This window comes from Neomonachus schauinslandi, chromosome 7 (assembly GCF_002201575.2).
Source record: "Neomonachus schauinslandi chromosome 7, ASM220157v2, whole genome shotgun sequence".
In the NCBI taxonomy this organism is placed as follows: Eukaryota; Metazoa; Chordata; class Mammalia; order Carnivora; family Phocidae; genus Neomonachus; species Neomonachus schauinslandi.
Genome location: NC_058409.1, coordinates 125096526 through 125112904, shown reverse-complemented (window position 1 = coordinate 125112904; position 16379 = coordinate 125096526).

Genomic DNA, 16379 nt, shown 5'->3' with positions numbered 1-16379 from the left:
CTCAGACATTAACGTGGATAAATCAGTTCTGCACCATCTAATAGCTACACACTGAAATGGTTACCAACAATTAAAAATAGAGAACTAATGGAAAATAATGTTGAATAAATATTATAAAACCACATGAAAATACATTCAAGGAAGGCAAAGTATCTGGCTGGAACCCACAAAGTTGAAAAAATTCCTAGGAAAAATGAAAATTCAGACTGATCTTCTGCTGCTTAAAAATTCATCTAAAACCCTTGGTTTGGGGCTAGATTTTTGAAATTATAGACTCAGGACCATTGGAGAACAACATAATCAACTTAGCAGGTTTCCTATCCTTTCAGGCTTATAGTCAGCCCTCTTCAAACCTCAAAAATTCCATCGTAGAAAAGTTCTTTAAGTCACATATAAATGGGTAGCCATGATTACATAGTTTGGATCTAAAATAATGACCACCTTTTTTTTGCAACAGAATTTATATCAATAAAGATCTACAGAAAATTAAGAAGATGGTGTGTCTCTGTGATTGCAGAATAAAATGTGAACAATATACAGTTGTTGATTTACCAAATCCTACAAAGTCGATCCTCTAAATGATAAGAACATGGAAATCTTTCTAACAGAACCACGTAGTTGGCTTCATAAGCCACAGCAAAGGAAAATGACCACACGAAGCCATGAAAACATTTTTCAAGTTTAAGATATGAGAGATACTGTTCTGCAGTAGCATAATCCGGAATGATATCAGGGATTTAGTTGACTAAGCTCCATGAGTCTCCTCCAAATCAAATGTAGGCCATATTAACAGAAGTAAAATGTTCAAAATGAGAGAGTTGATGGTTGCAAAGAAGATAGGAATTACTGTACATAGTTCTGGGGACACAAATTAAAACTGACATTGACAAACTAAAGGAAACCCAAGGAAAGTGATTTGAACAGAAATTAGGACCACATATTCTCACATTATGAGAAAGTTGAAAAAAGTCAGGATATTTAGTTTGTAAAAAAAATGTTTTCAGAGAAATATGATCATTGACTCAGATACATGGAATACAGCACAATCTAGTTTTGTTCTAGGTTCAACAAACAGAAGTTGTAAGGAAACCAACAAAACATAAGAATGAACTTTCTAAATAAACACAGCTGTCTAAAAATAGGATGGCCTTCCTTGGGAGGATGGACATCACTGGAAATGCTGAAAGGTTGAACAACCCATTGGTGGTTATTGTAGAAGAGACTAAAGCTCTGGAGGGAAGGAGAGATTGGACTATATAGAGTGATTTTCAAATGGTTTAATGGAACCTTAGCAGCTGCAATGAAACAAAGAGACTGAGTAATACGTTAGAGCTCTGCCCCTCTTTTCTCCTCCCGCCCCTTTATTCAAGGCAGTTTTGGTCATATCTATTTTATATATTGCACTCTACCCAAGATTTAATTTTACAGAAGTTTTGTGCTAATAAAAAAAATCTCACAAACCATTACAGAAGATGATTTCTGAAGTTAATTCTGATGTTATTACATGATTCAGATGTGGAAAAATTCCATCTTTATGGTGTGACCCATTGTCATGTTTCTAAGACCAGAGGAGATCTGTTTAATGAAATGCTGGTACTCGGAGGGTTTAGAGGATTATATGTGAAGGAATAACAATTGGTTACTATCAAGACTGTGGCTTAGGCATAAGAGAATAATTCATAGCAGGGATGTGGTGAAGGTAAATTTCTAGGAAAATCAGAAGAAAAAACCTGCAGTCTAAGATGTGACATAGTGGAGTAATTTCCAAAACCACATGAATATTGTTCACAGTATTGTAAAGTGAAAGAGAAAACATCCCTGGCCTCCAAGGGGTTTCTCAATGCTGATATTCCTTAAATCAGATTTTCTTTCCAGTGAAGCACTAATTTTATGAGTTACTTGTAGAAAGCTTAACTCTCTGAGGACAAGGAAGAAGGCTGATTTCATTTTTTAGGTATCTTAGCATGTTAAGGCCACTGGCATAATTCCAAAGAAAGTGTGCATCCTTCTTTGGTCATCCTCTTCTCCAGAAAAGCAGTTGATAATTTAGAAATATTATCCTAGACATGATCTCATTTTGTCTCCCAATGATGACCTAAGGAATATAGGACATTCATTTTCACCTTCAATTCTGAAATGAGAGAACTGGAGATCAGAAATAATCAGTGACCAGCCCAGATTGCATAGCTACTACATGGGGGACCAGGATGAAATCTGTCTTGATGCCAAATTTAAAACTCTTTTGTAATATTTTCAGCACATGAATTCTTCAACTAAGGAGCTCCGATAAAGCTCAGAGTTCCCTTAAACTTTGTGTTTCTTCTTATAATTTCTTTGTGTCTGACATATAGTAACTGCTATTTGACACAGCTTTAGTTTTGGATGTATAAGTGGACAAAAATCCTCAATTGGATTCAAATAGTAACATTTCTATTAAAAATCAACAGTTCTCTAGAAATAAAGAGGTCTATTAAAAAAAAAACTTAATTATCACATCGTGCTATGATAGCTTTCAGTAATTACTTTTTATTTTTGTTTTTGTTTTTTTAAGTGTCTATGGTAAGAGAAGCATGCAGAGAAACATCAGTTTTTGCATGCCCTTTTATTTTCATTACCTCTTCTACTACTTGAGAATGTCTGGCCTTCACCAGCCTACTGAATTTCTGACAGGTGGACCAGTCTTGGCAAAACATCCTGGATTGTATTAGCTGAACACAAATGTAAAGGGCTCATAAGAAGCTAGATTTCCCCCAAAAGGTGCCCTGGAAGAGGGTTCGTTTTTCTTGGCTGTTCAATTTCTAGTCTGAGTCTTCAAAGTCCAGAGTGCCAGATCTTGGATGCAAGAAATATTAGTAAAAAGCAAATTCTAATATGGCCCCTATGGGAAGCAGAGAAAAAGCCACAGGGATTTTCTTATCTCTTTTTATACTTGGACTTCACTGCCTCCCCCAAGAAGGGAGTAGGTGTCTATTAAGAGACAATTTACTCTTGCAGCCAACTCAGAGCAATTTCCACAAGATCAGTCCCACTTTCCTGGGTTAGTGTAGCTGAAGATAGAGTTTCTCAAAGGATAGTCCTTGAATAAAGAGATTAAGACCACCTATGCACAGAACATGGCATTAAAGAGTTCCATTTTCAACTACATACTATATCCTTTCCTTGGAAAATCATAGCGCACTTGGAAAATCCTATAGTTAAGAAATCAGTTGTTCTTTGTTTAGCCCAATATTTCCCAAAGTTAGTTGGCTATTGTGTTGATCTTTGCTTGCCCTTTCCCTGCTTCCTGTACTGGGGAGAGGTAGAAGAGCATGGGTATTCTGGCAAGCAGTATTTTTGTTTTGTTTTGTTTTTCAGGCTTCCATTGGCAACTAGCTTCCTGTTGAGTTGGGCTAATGTCAGGCTATGGTGGTAGATTAGAAGATATGAAGGGAGAAGCCAGGGTAGTCTTCCTCCCCTGCCCCACTCACTGCCTCAGTGGATTTTCCTGGAACAGTGGTGTTTCCTTCATAGTTCCAGCTTTCCCATGATATACTCTCAGCGGTTCTAACTTCTACTGGGTGGTCCAAGATCCATTTTCCTTTACACTAAAGGTAGTAAGGGATTCTTCCTATTGCTAATCTATGGGATGCTTTGCAAGTGGTGGGCCAGGTGATTTCCAGAAATGTCTCTAGCATTCTGCATGTCAGGACTCACAGAATATGCTCACTTGTCTTGTTAGTGCACTAGTTGCATAGCTTTCAGAATAGTGGGAATATTGGTTATCAGCAGCATGGAATCTGCCTCTGTCTCATGTTTCTAGATCTTGGAGATCTGTTAATATAGATAAGAACCCTGGCCAGCATGTCCTATCCAAAGGACTTTGAGCAACTGCGTCCCTAGAGCCGGATCTGTTTGTGCTGCCTGGAGAGAAACTTCTGCAATCACCACTGACATCTTCTCAGCATTTGTGGGGATTCTAACAAGTGCTCATCTGCCCAAAGCCATAGGGAAAAAATGGATTGCACACACCAGGTCCTAAGTTCTGCCCCACAAGAATCCCACATTGAGATCGATAGTGTCCCTTTTAGGGCCATGGACCTCTCCAGACACGTTTGAGATAATATATCAAGTCACTGATTCCTGAGTAGCACTGAGTTCTACAGTTTGGCACTCTTTTGCAAGAAGTGGTATCAGGTATGGTAGGCTAATAATGTCCTCCCAAAGATGCCTATACCTCCCAAAGATGCCCAGAACCTGATATGCTACCTTACATAGCAAAGGGGACTTTGCAGATGTGATTAAATTTAGGGTTTTAAGATGGGAGATTATCTTGTACTATGAGGTGGGTCCAATGTAACCATGAGGTCCTTATAAGAGGGCAACTGGAGAGTCATAGTCAGAGAAAAAGATGTAATGATGGAAGCAGAACTGGAATAATATGAAGCCATGAGTCAAAGAATGTGGGCAGCCTCTAGAAACCGGAAAAGGCAAGGAAACAGATTCTTCCCCAGAACCTCCAGAAGGAACACAGCCCTGCTGACCCATTTTAGACTTCTTCCAGGCCTGCATATAATAAATTTGTGTCATTTTTAAGCCACTAAATGTGTTATAATTTGTTGCGGCAAGGGTACAACAATACACCAGGGGTGATGAAGGTAAAATAAAACTTGAGTAACCGAAGATTCTGAGGTTCTTTCAGCACCCTTACACAGTCTAAATTTCTTCAAGAGGATTACTTTGGATCAGTCTCCCCATCTATTTGTTCTAGTTGGGCCTAATTTGTCATTCTCAATTCAATTGTACCTTCTTTGAATACTGATCTTTGAAATAATAGTTTCTATAATCATAATACCTGCCAGGTGATTTATAAACTGTATGTGTGTGTGTGTGTATTTATATATCTATATCCATATATATTTTTTAAACAAGGTCATTTGAAATTCTCATTTGTACAAAAGATTTATTCACAAACATTCAAATTCAGTACTGCCAAGAAAATAGCCATCTAATTTTCTAAGACTTTAATAACATGAATTTCCTAAACATGAAGTAATTTATAAGCACATCATAGAATCAAAATAAATATTAACTTATTCACCAATTTTATAAATACTGTAACTAAACTTTTTAAAAATACAAGTTTCTATGATACATTCTGAGATTGTGGGTCTTAAAATATTTAAAAATCTGTAATGATCACTGTAAGATCATTACATCAGAAAGAGAAAGAAAAGTAGAGATAGTAGGAGAGAGAATTTATTTATTTACTAAAAAATTTTTTTGATCAAAAGTCATCTTTATTACTAGTTAAGTTGGATTTAAGAACATGGCTTGACCTGTGGCTTAATAAAAGAGAGAATTTAAATTCTATTAAAAAAAATCTTAGGTTGGGTTGCAAAAAATATTTGGGAGTTAGCAGCCTCTGGGATCTTAATAACATAAAAATTGGAAGAAGATTGTCAGGTTAATAGGAAGAATTACCCAGTAGAAATTATTGTGGATTTGGTTCAAGAAACAGATCTCATGGTTATATATTATCATTGTGTTGTTACTGGAAAAGTTTAAGATACTTAAAATTACCTTGAATAATTTAAATAATTTTCCTTTAACATTGTTTATATTATTATTTTCCTAAGAAGATTCCTTCTTAATAGACATTTTAGAGGTTCAATTTTGTCAAGCCTTTATCCAAATGATGTAGATTCAATCAATAGGTCTTAGTCTGAAATCACAAACTTCTCGTAACTTGGTATTTTTATGTATGGAGAGATAAAGAAGCCTGTATCAAGAGCTAAAAGATCAACAACAAAGTTAATGAGTACTACAAAGATCTAATTTTGCTTTATACAGATGTTTACATAGTTTCCTTTCTTGACATTATTGTGACTTTACTGAGCATTATAGAAACAGTATTCCAGTTTGTGGAAATTTTCACTCGCTTAAAATTGCTTATACTTTAAGGGAATTTTCTCCTTCTTCAGTCTTGATCCAGGAAATAGCAGTGTACACATGATAGTTATGACGTACTTGTGACATCTAAGCTGCTCAGAGTCCATGCTTGTGGCAATGGCAAATGGCAAACACTTATATAACAGTTACTATGTGCCAGGCCCTGTTCCAAACAAATTAGGCTTCCCACAAGCAGTCAGCATAACCCCAACCACTTAAAACACCCCTAAAATCAGTTACTGCACTACTGACTGCCAGCTTTTTACAAAACTGTATTTTTATATTTGCAATGCAGTATAGTGAAATATTTTGAGCTCTAGAGTCAGTTTGGTTCCACTGTTTATTATTTAAATTCATAAAAATTAACTTCTATGAGGCTCAGTTTCCTCATCTTAAAACTGGATGGAACACCCCTTCCCACATAGACGGGCCAAGACAGGTCTGAATGGGACCACCAATGGTGTTAGAACTGGGGTTCAGGTCCTCCAGGGAGAAATTTGGCAGGAAGTATCAGGCTTTAGTTGGTCAGAAGAACACTCAGAGGAATATAAGTCAGTGTACTTACGGAAGATAGTTACCGATGCAAGATTTATCACCTGATGATACCCCAGGGCTCATCAGAACCCTGGGTAGCTAAAACTACAGATTCAGCACTTGTTTACTGCACAATCATTACATTGGGGTAAGAAAAGTATTGGAATTCTGAGGTTTGATAACACACACACACACAGAAAGAGAGAGAGAGAGAGAAAGAGAGAGACAGAGAGATTGAATTTCCTCATTAACTCAACAGATTTTAGGTGAGCAGGAGACATCTAAGCAGATTTGCTAGCACTCACATTCCACTCTCTAAGGACAATTTACACTACAATGGGGACTTTATAAGTTGGGAAAATATTCTAGAAGACCTTTGGAAAGGGATAGGATAGTTTGGGTTTAGAGTTCACATTCACTGAATAACAACAAAATGACTGATTTTCTTTTAGTTATTATTTTGGAACTACTGAAAAGAAATTCAAATATAAAAATTATTCTCTATCATGGAAAACTGTGTGTCCTTACAATAATTTTTATAGCATACCAATTCTGTTCATGCTCATTTTGTCTTTATTGTCATTCATATCTTAACAATATCTTAACAATTCATATCTTACAAACACAAATCTATAAATAAAATGAAATTAAAAAAAATTTCAAACTCATGATAGTGAACACATTCTGATAAAAAATAATGAAAGGGCTAGATATCCTGAAAAAAATTTCCCACTAAAAACATGTAGAGTGCTGAATGAAATATTTTACATGTCTCTTTAAATTTATAGCTTATTGAAACTCACAGAGAAAGTAGAGTGGGAAACTGACAACCAAATCTTTAGCTGCTCTAGGCATTTGACAATCTCTATGCCCAGAGCCTTGGGTATTAAAGGTGGGGAGGCGATCTAGCAAGTAAGAACTGAGACCTCAGATTAATGCTGGGACTCCTGAAGCCCTATAGTCCCAGTAAAAGTTTGCTTTATTATTCTTTATAGATTTTTGTATGTTTAGAATATTTCATTATTTTCTTTAAGTTCTAAAAGGCCTTAAAAACATGGGAAACTACATTTTGCCCCTTGAGGGTTATATGAACTAATTCTCATTTACTTAGCTATCTAATGAGTGAAGTTTTATTTTAACAATTTAAAATTTTTTATTTTAACAATTTTTAATTTAACAATTTGACACATAGTGGTGTAATTAACATTAAATAATCAGTTCTATAGGATGGTGAGTATGACATGGACAAGCCCAACTACTGGTTATCGACAATTTCACAGTTTACTCATTCAACCTGTATAAGCAGGGTATGGGCTGTTTTCACTAATTGAATATGTATAATGCATGGGTTGAAGTCTATCCAACATCCCCATTTTTTACTATTTTTTCTGGTGATCTTCAAGAAGACTCTTCGCTATTTCCCATCAGTGAGATAAACCCCTTACCAGTGCAGATGGCCCACTCTGGGAACGCAAAGGCTTGTGCACTACTAGATTCTGATAAGATATACTCTTCCTCAATCTGGCTTTGGTGGTAGAACCACCTAGCAAAACTGGATATATATATATATATATATATATATATATTTATTTATTTATTTTGTCCTTTTAGAGAGAAAGGTGGGGAGGGGCAGAGGGAGAGAGAGAGAATCCCAAAAGGATCCATGCCTAGTACATGAGCCTGACTAGGGGCTTGCTCTCACAACCCCGAGATCATGACCTGAGCCAAAATCAAGAGTTGGGATGCTTAACTAACTGAGCCACGCAGGTGCCCCCAAACTGGATACATCTTTATAGACCCAGTGTTTCCTTGGAGCATTATCTAAAATAAGTAAGAGTGAACACCAAAATGTTAGCAGTCCTGAGGAGACTGGATGTACATTTGTTTTCTTAATAAAGAATAGCAACCTTCATTGTATGACAGGAAAAATTCTAAATACTTTCAGTTTGTATTATTTAATCCTTGAAACATTCCAGAAGAAAGATATAATCATTTCCATTTTATAGATGAGGAAATTGAGACTCAGAGATGTTAAGTATTTTGCCAACATAGTAAGATGTTGACAGAATTAATTGTGGAGCCAGGATTTGGACCAGGGCAGTTCATCTCCCAAACACGATGTTCTAGGCCTTTTATCTTCTCAGCCATTAAGGAAGATAGTTTTGCCAGGCAGATATATGGGTATATTGGTTTTCTTCATCTTGGCTAACCTCAGGGTAAGTGCTAGGGAAATATCTAGCTTATATGAAAAGAATCTTTTTGTCCTGGTTTTGATCTAGTTCCCTGGCAGGCTTGTTAAGATTTGTCTTAACACGTACATTTCCCTTGCCAAAGCACACGTGGTATGTTTGGACATATGGTCTCATTTTTATGATATTTTAACCTTTACATATTTTAAATACTTCATGGTAGGGTTAATTATTTGTGGTGACCAAGACTGGCAGATGGTCTGATGGGGCCATGTTTGGAATCCCTAAGGAATGAGAGGATTGATACCCTGTAGAACATACTTTCAAAGATAAATATATAAATGTAAAGAAGAAATTTTTGACACACTCATAAATGAACAGAGTCTCATGATATCTCAGTCTCATGATTATCCCTGATAAATCAATAAATTTATTCTGAGATTATCACTATATTTTGAGAGTAGCCTTATTGTGCTTCCAACCATTTTTAAAAATGAATAAATTTTGGGTAATGTGAGTTGCTTAGAAAATGATCATTTAGCTATTATTTGTCCTTGTATGTTCTGAACACACAGTTGGATTGGAAGGGTTGAAACACTGAAAACAGTAAGACTGGCTAAAGGACTTCAACTTTATTGAGCCTTAAAAATATGCCTTAGATAACTTGATGGTGAGATCTCTGTCATCGAATTACAAATAACTTTAAAGTAGTTTTAACTTTGCAAAATGTTAGAGTAAACCACGTTCTCAGCCTTCTAGAAACACTTTGACAAGGAATTTAGAATGAAATAAACAAAGGTAACAAAGCACCAAATGGAGCCAAAATCAGGAGATATATGCTCTCCAAAGACCTGATACAAATTAAACTTTATATGGTATATGTATATTATATGCTTACCACTGCTGAGCTTCAACAAACCAAGTGAGTGGACACAAGTCTGTTTTTAGAAGCAGTAAAGAGGCCAGGTTCTTAGGTACAGTTTTCCGAGGTGAACAGGGTTGTGGTCCTAAATCCTGGATATCTGGAAAGCTTCTTTACCTACTCTATAAACAGGGTGCAAATTTTCCCCCAGAGAATATTTGGCAATGTCTGGAAAAGTTTTTGTTTGTCACACCTGGCAAAGGGCTCTAGCAACTAGTGGGTAGAGGCCAGGGATGTTGTTAAACACTCAACAATGCACCCAGAGAGTCCCCCACAACAAAGAATTATCAACCTCAAATGTAGTAGTGCTGAGGTTGAGAAATCCTGCCATAAAACAAGATCACCTAAGCTGGTTTTTATATATCCCAGGCTGCTTTGTGATTGGATCTTAGAAAAGTCTCTCACACTGTGCAACTAATTTAAAAAGTCAATCTGAATACAGTGTCTAGGGCAGAATATAGTCTCCAGGTTGATTAATGACTGTCCTGAAATATGAGTTTCAAATCTTGCTAAATTTGTTAACTGTCAGCAAGGTCCTCTTTGAATAAATCTAATATATATTTTATTCCATATTTAAAAGTGAAAATACTTAATAGTTTAATATACCTTTTGCTCCCTAAAAATTATAGCTATATCAATTTACTTTCTGAAATTTATAGCAAAACCTGCTTGATAAATAGTAATTCTGAGTTTTGCAGAACAAGGTTTACAGGAGGAACAGGTGGAATTTAGATAAAGCTATCTCATGAAATATCATTATTAAAAATTTCACTACATCAAAGAAAATGCAACCACATCCTACATCATTTGTGGCTTTTGACTGCATGGTCAGAAATTGATAATTGGCTAATTGGCTTAAGCTGGATGTATACTCCTTAATACTGATGTTTAGACTGTGATTGTTCTATGGCAGTCAGGATTAATAGAAATGATCTCCAGATTAAACTCTGCACTAGGTTAAAAAGGAGATGGTCTTCCTCATCCCCACTCCTCATCCCTACTCCTACTCTTGTTTCTTGTTTCTCCACTATCTGATATTTCTCTTAAAGAGCCAAATACATTTCTCTTTTTTCAGTTTCTTAGCCTGTTTGGGCTGTTATAATAAAATACCACTTACTGGGTGGTTTATAAACAATAGAAATTTATTTTTCACAGTTCTGGGGGCTGGTAAGTCCAAGATCAAAGTATTGGAATGGTTGGGTGAAGGTCCTCTTCCTGGTTCATAGTTGGCATCTTTTTGCTGTGTCCTAACATGGTGGAAGGGAAGAGATCTCTCTAGAACCTCTTTTCTAAGGCACTAATCTTATTCATGAGGGCTCCACACTCATGATCTAAGCATCTCCCAAATCCCAACCTCCTAATATCATCATCTTAAGGAGTTAGGATTTCACCATATGAATTTGGGAGGGACACAGGCATTCAGACCATAGCATTCAGTGAATAGGGAAAAAATACATCTTTCATGTTATTTTACTTTTTGATTTTATTATCTGAAACAATGGTGGCCTAAATAAACAACTGGCCTTATTAATCAAGTACATCAGATAGAATTCCCTACATTAATTACACTATCATCAAATTTTTTTTGGCTGATGTTCTATAATCTTATTTGTCCACTTTTTTTTTAAAGATTTTATTTATTTATTTGACAGAGAGAGACACAGCGAGAAAGGGAACACAAGCAGGGGGAGTGGGAGAGGGAGAAGCAGGCTTCCCGCGGAGCAGGCAGCCCGATGCGGGGCTCGATCCCAGGACCCTGGGATCATGACCTGAGCCGAAGGCAGATGCTTAACAACTGAGCCACCCAGTCATCCCTTATTTGTCCACTTTTAATCAATAAATAATTTACCTTGTCAGGTATACGAGGAAATAATATTACTGAGGCAAGCTGTGTGGGAGATCTATTGAATGTTCTTTTCTTTGTTGTTGCTGTTGCTATTGTTGCTTAGGGATTACTAGTGCTTTAATATTTTTTGCAAGCCTAAAATCATTACAGTCATGCTGAATGGAACAAAGAGGGTAGACAGATAAGAGTTTGCTGAGGAGTGATGGCTGAACCAAGACCTGAATGACAGCAGGGATCCAGTCATGGGAAGATAGATGGGAAAGGTGTCTTAAGTAGAAGAAAGAACAAGAGAACACAGGCTCTGGAGTAGGATGAAGTTGGTGGGTTCAAGGGGCTGAAGGATCTCAGTGGCTGGAGCACAGGGATCAACAGAGAGTATGGCTGGAGACCATGGCAAGCAATGGGCAGGGCCCTGATTGTACAAGGCTATATAGCACAGATTTTATTCTAAATGCCATGGTGAAGCAGAAACAAAACCCTTTCTGAGGAGCCTCTTGCCCTTCACTTCTGTTAAGACCATGTCCTTGATAGGTTCTTCAGCTTGTGAGAAAGGATATCACTCAAGTATTATTTTCTGAACTAAATGAACTGGTAATAAGTGAAAATTATTGGAAGAGGAAAGACAGACGAAATAAAACTCTTAGAATTAGCTCAGGAACACACCAGCAAATTAGACACACAATTATGAAAGGACTCGCCATTCCCGAAGTTTTGACTAAATTATCTCAGGACCTGTAGAATTCGGTTACGTTGAGTGAGATCTTTCATAGAGGTTGTTAAACATTTGGTATGTAGAGAAAAATCTTAACTCTTTGTGTTTGGGCTAGCAGCTTTATCCGAGGTGTTCCACAGACTGCTAGCTTTGCAGTATGCTGTTCAGGTTCAAATCTCAGCTTTCCATTTAACTAGCTAAAGCTGGTTAATATGTTATTCCATATTTCTATGCCACAGATTCCTCATCTATAAAGTGGAGATAATAGTACTTAACTCACAGTGTTGTTGGGAGAATAAATGAATAAATATATGTCATTTAGGACAGGTTCCTAGAACAGTGTCAGATACATAGTAATAAGTGTCAGTTAGCTATTTTTTATCCTCATTATTGATGAAGACCACCATCTCTCTCTCTCTTTTTTTTTAACAGTGTCTTAGACCGGGCGCCTGGGTGGCTCAGTTGGTTAAGCGACTGCTTTCGGCTCAGGTCATGATCCTGGAGTCCCTGGATCGAGTCCCGCATCGGGCTCCCTGCTCGGCAGGGAGCCTGCTTCTCCCTCTGACCCTCCCCCCTCTCATGTGCTCTCTCTCTCTCATTCTCTCTGTCTCAAATAAATAAATAAAATCTTTAAAAAAAAAAAAAACAGTGTCTTAGACCTTTGGTCCATTTTCACATAAGCATTTATCTTAGGGACTGAACATCGAACTTGACTCTTCTCCTTAGCACTCCAAGATTGATGGATCTTCTTGAATTTGAGGATAGTTGAAGACAGAGTTGGACTCTAAGTTTTATTCTTAAAACAGCAAATATTTAAGAAGATCTAGGAAGCATTTTTTTCTCTCTAATAAGACCTATTGGTTGGATGATAGGAAACTTGTGTTGTAGAGAAATAACTGGTATTTCCGGGGTCCTGCATCCCCTCTAACACTTCATAGAGAATGACAATAATGAAAGGAAGACTAAATATAGTCAAGATGACAAGATTCTAATCTCAACTCTGTTCCCAACTAGCTGTGTGACCTTGAACAACTGAGCACAATCATACAACTGGAGACACTGAGTTAAATAATCTGTAAAGCACCTTCTAGCATTAATAATCTATAGTTTAGGGTATATTTTCTACTTTCCATGGTTTACTGGGCCCTAAACTATGGAAGGGGAAAAAGCATATTAGGAGAAAAAAGAGAAAGAGAAATACAAGGGTAAATAAACACAGAGGAGGAGTAGGTTTTTAGGAAAGGAGTACAGTAAGAAATAGAAGGTAAATGTAGATAAGTTCAGACAACCAGTTGATAGCTTTTAAATTAAACATCCACAGTACGCTAGCCCGGGGATATGATGATGGACAAGCCCTCATATAATGTACAGATGATTGCGGAATATGTAAACAGACAGTCACAAAGAGAACACCAGAAGCTAACATCATCTGGAGAGTAAAGGGGGTATTCTCTGAAAAAGAGTGCTGGAGGTTGGGGGTAGAGCATTCTAGGTAGAGAAAATAGCATTTACAAACCTGTGAGATAGGATATTTTCAAGTAGTGAGGGATTTCATGTGTGGTTTTGACTGGGGAGAAAATTAAGTGAGAAAAGATAAGCATATCCTCTAAAAACCAACTAGAGGGGGCAGATGAAAAATCATTCCATTTCATCCCCTCCCATGTCTGCCGTAGTGTGGGATGGCCACATGTGGTTTTATCTTCCCCAATTGACTATACATCACCCTACAATAAGCAGTAATACAAATCTTAGCGTGGTCATCCCCAGAGAATCCCTTTCAGGTCATCTGAGGGCAAAAGAGAACACTGTGTTTTGACAGGGGAAAATTCCTCAGTAGAGAAAAGAAAGAGAGAATGTTAAATATGTCTCCATATGTTTCCTCCTTGCCCTCATTCCTGCATTGCATGCAAAATGTTCCCTCTTTTCCTTAGATTCTATCTTCCACCCTCTAGAAAAACTTTTCCCCCTTTTTTCTCTTTCTTTTCTTTTCCCCTTTTTGGCTCAAATCATAGAACTGAAAATGTAAAACCTGCAGTTTTGGGTATGTTACCAAAGGAAACAGTTTTACTTAAAATCCTGTTTTTGCCAAAATATTTTCAAAGTAGCTGGAGAACTGTCAAACCACAGTGGCTCTCAGCTGTGTTTCCTTCTAGCATTTCCCCAGGTTCTCCCAGCACAGCACTCAGTAACTGGATATTATTTGAGGAGGAGGGGGAAAATGCTGCACGAGACAGTTTGTAGATTTAAGAATTATACTCCGGGTGCTGAAGGCAAGAGACGCAGAGGTGCTCAGCAGCCAAACTCCAGGGCTGCGTGACTGTGTGTCATTCCTGGATGTAGCATTCAGCAAGGAGACCTAGAGGAAACATGCTGGTAGCCATCAATATTTAGACTGTCATTCCAAAGTCTTTAGATTGTTTTCTTCTTTAGTCATGTGGCTTTACCAAAAGAATCTATTCTGATAAACAAAATATTACTGAACACATCTTGAAATGACATGCATTTTGTCCTTGAAGGTACTGATAGCCTTCCCCCATCCCTATCCCACTCTTCTAATTCTAGCTAGCATTTGTGGGTTTTACATACCAGTAGAGTTATTTAGCAGTTAGCAATCAGCCTTTGTTTTCCTCTAACAACTTTATTCCAAGACCCTGAAGGAGGCACAAACTCATTATTTAAGGACTTCTAGAAGCAGTGGCAGTAGTTATCATGTCTACTTAACTCATCTAGAAACTGAAGTTTAGAAAAGTAACATGACTTTTCTAAGGACAAGCCACAGCTGTTTTTTTCTTTATAATATGCTTTTAATCCATTTGATTGCAAGATAGAATAAATAGAGCAAATAAAATTACAATAAAAATAATTTTAATGACTATATAGAAATTATAATTATCAATAATCACTAACTGACAATAGATTAGACATCAGGGTTTAAGTGCTATTACTCCAATCTATTTTTACTAGAGCTACCATTATATCATTAGGGTCCTGGCAGAAAACAGATGAAATACTCTGAAGCAGTAATAGAAGGGAGTTAAATGGAGTGGACAGGATCAAGGGAACTGATGAGAGGTGGTAAAGCACTCAGGACTGGTAATAGTGAGAAGCAGTTGTCAGACCATCATTCCTAAAGGGTCAGGGAAGGAGCAGTGACCAGAGCCTGGTAAAACCTTTTAGGATAACAGAGGGGCTGCCTGACATGGACATGAGCTGGGGGACCTCCCCAAACCCATGACCTTGCTTTTCTCCTCTCTGCTCTCCTGCAAGTGACTCCCATTGGCCAAAACCAACAAGAAGCAGGGGCGATGCTGTCTGGAGTGGTTGGATCTCTTCTCTTTATATACTACTTATATGCTGATGACTGCCAGGTTTTTATTTGGATTTTTTAAAAATTTCAATGAAATTTCAATTTCAGTTTCAATGAACTGAATTTCAAGTTTCTACTAGATATCTCCTATAAGAGCACCTGAGGTCCCCCCTATTTCTGTTCCTCCTACAGTATTCCCCCATCTCAGCTGTTATTTGTTTCCTACCAGTTGCAGTTCAAAAATCTTGGAGATATCCACAACTCCCTTCTTTTCATGACCAGCATTTTGACCTTCAGCAAATCTTAAGACCCTCCTTCATCATCTATCTGGAATCCTTTACCACTTCTCACTGTTTTAATACTACCACCACAGTCTGAGTCCTAACCATCATTTACCTAGAATATTACACTGGATTCTCTGCTTCCACCCTTACTCTCTTTAGTTTCTACAAGAAACAAAAGTGAACATTTGAAAAACATAAATTAGACCATGTTAGGTTTCTTTTCAGAATGTCTAATAGCCTCCTATTTCACTCAAACTAGAGAAAGTCAAATTCTTAAAATGGCTTACAAGATCTGCCCATTCACTCTCTTAATTCTTGGCATCATTTCCTACCACCTCCTCCTCTTTTATCCATTCTGCTAACACCAAACTGTACAATGCCTAAAACAAACTGGGTACACTTTCACCTCTAAACAGTGTTTGCACTTGCTGTTTATTCTTCCTGGTACACTCTTCCTCCAAATATCTGCACAGCTTAGTCCCAAATCTTCACATTTTGTTCGAATGTCACCTTCTGAATAAGGCTTTCCCTGTCTATCTTATATTAAAATGCAATTTCCCCCACCCTAGAATTCTCAACCCACTTCTCTATTTCACTTTTCTCCATAGCACTTATGACCATCATCTGACACATTTTACACTTATTTTAGTCTTCTCC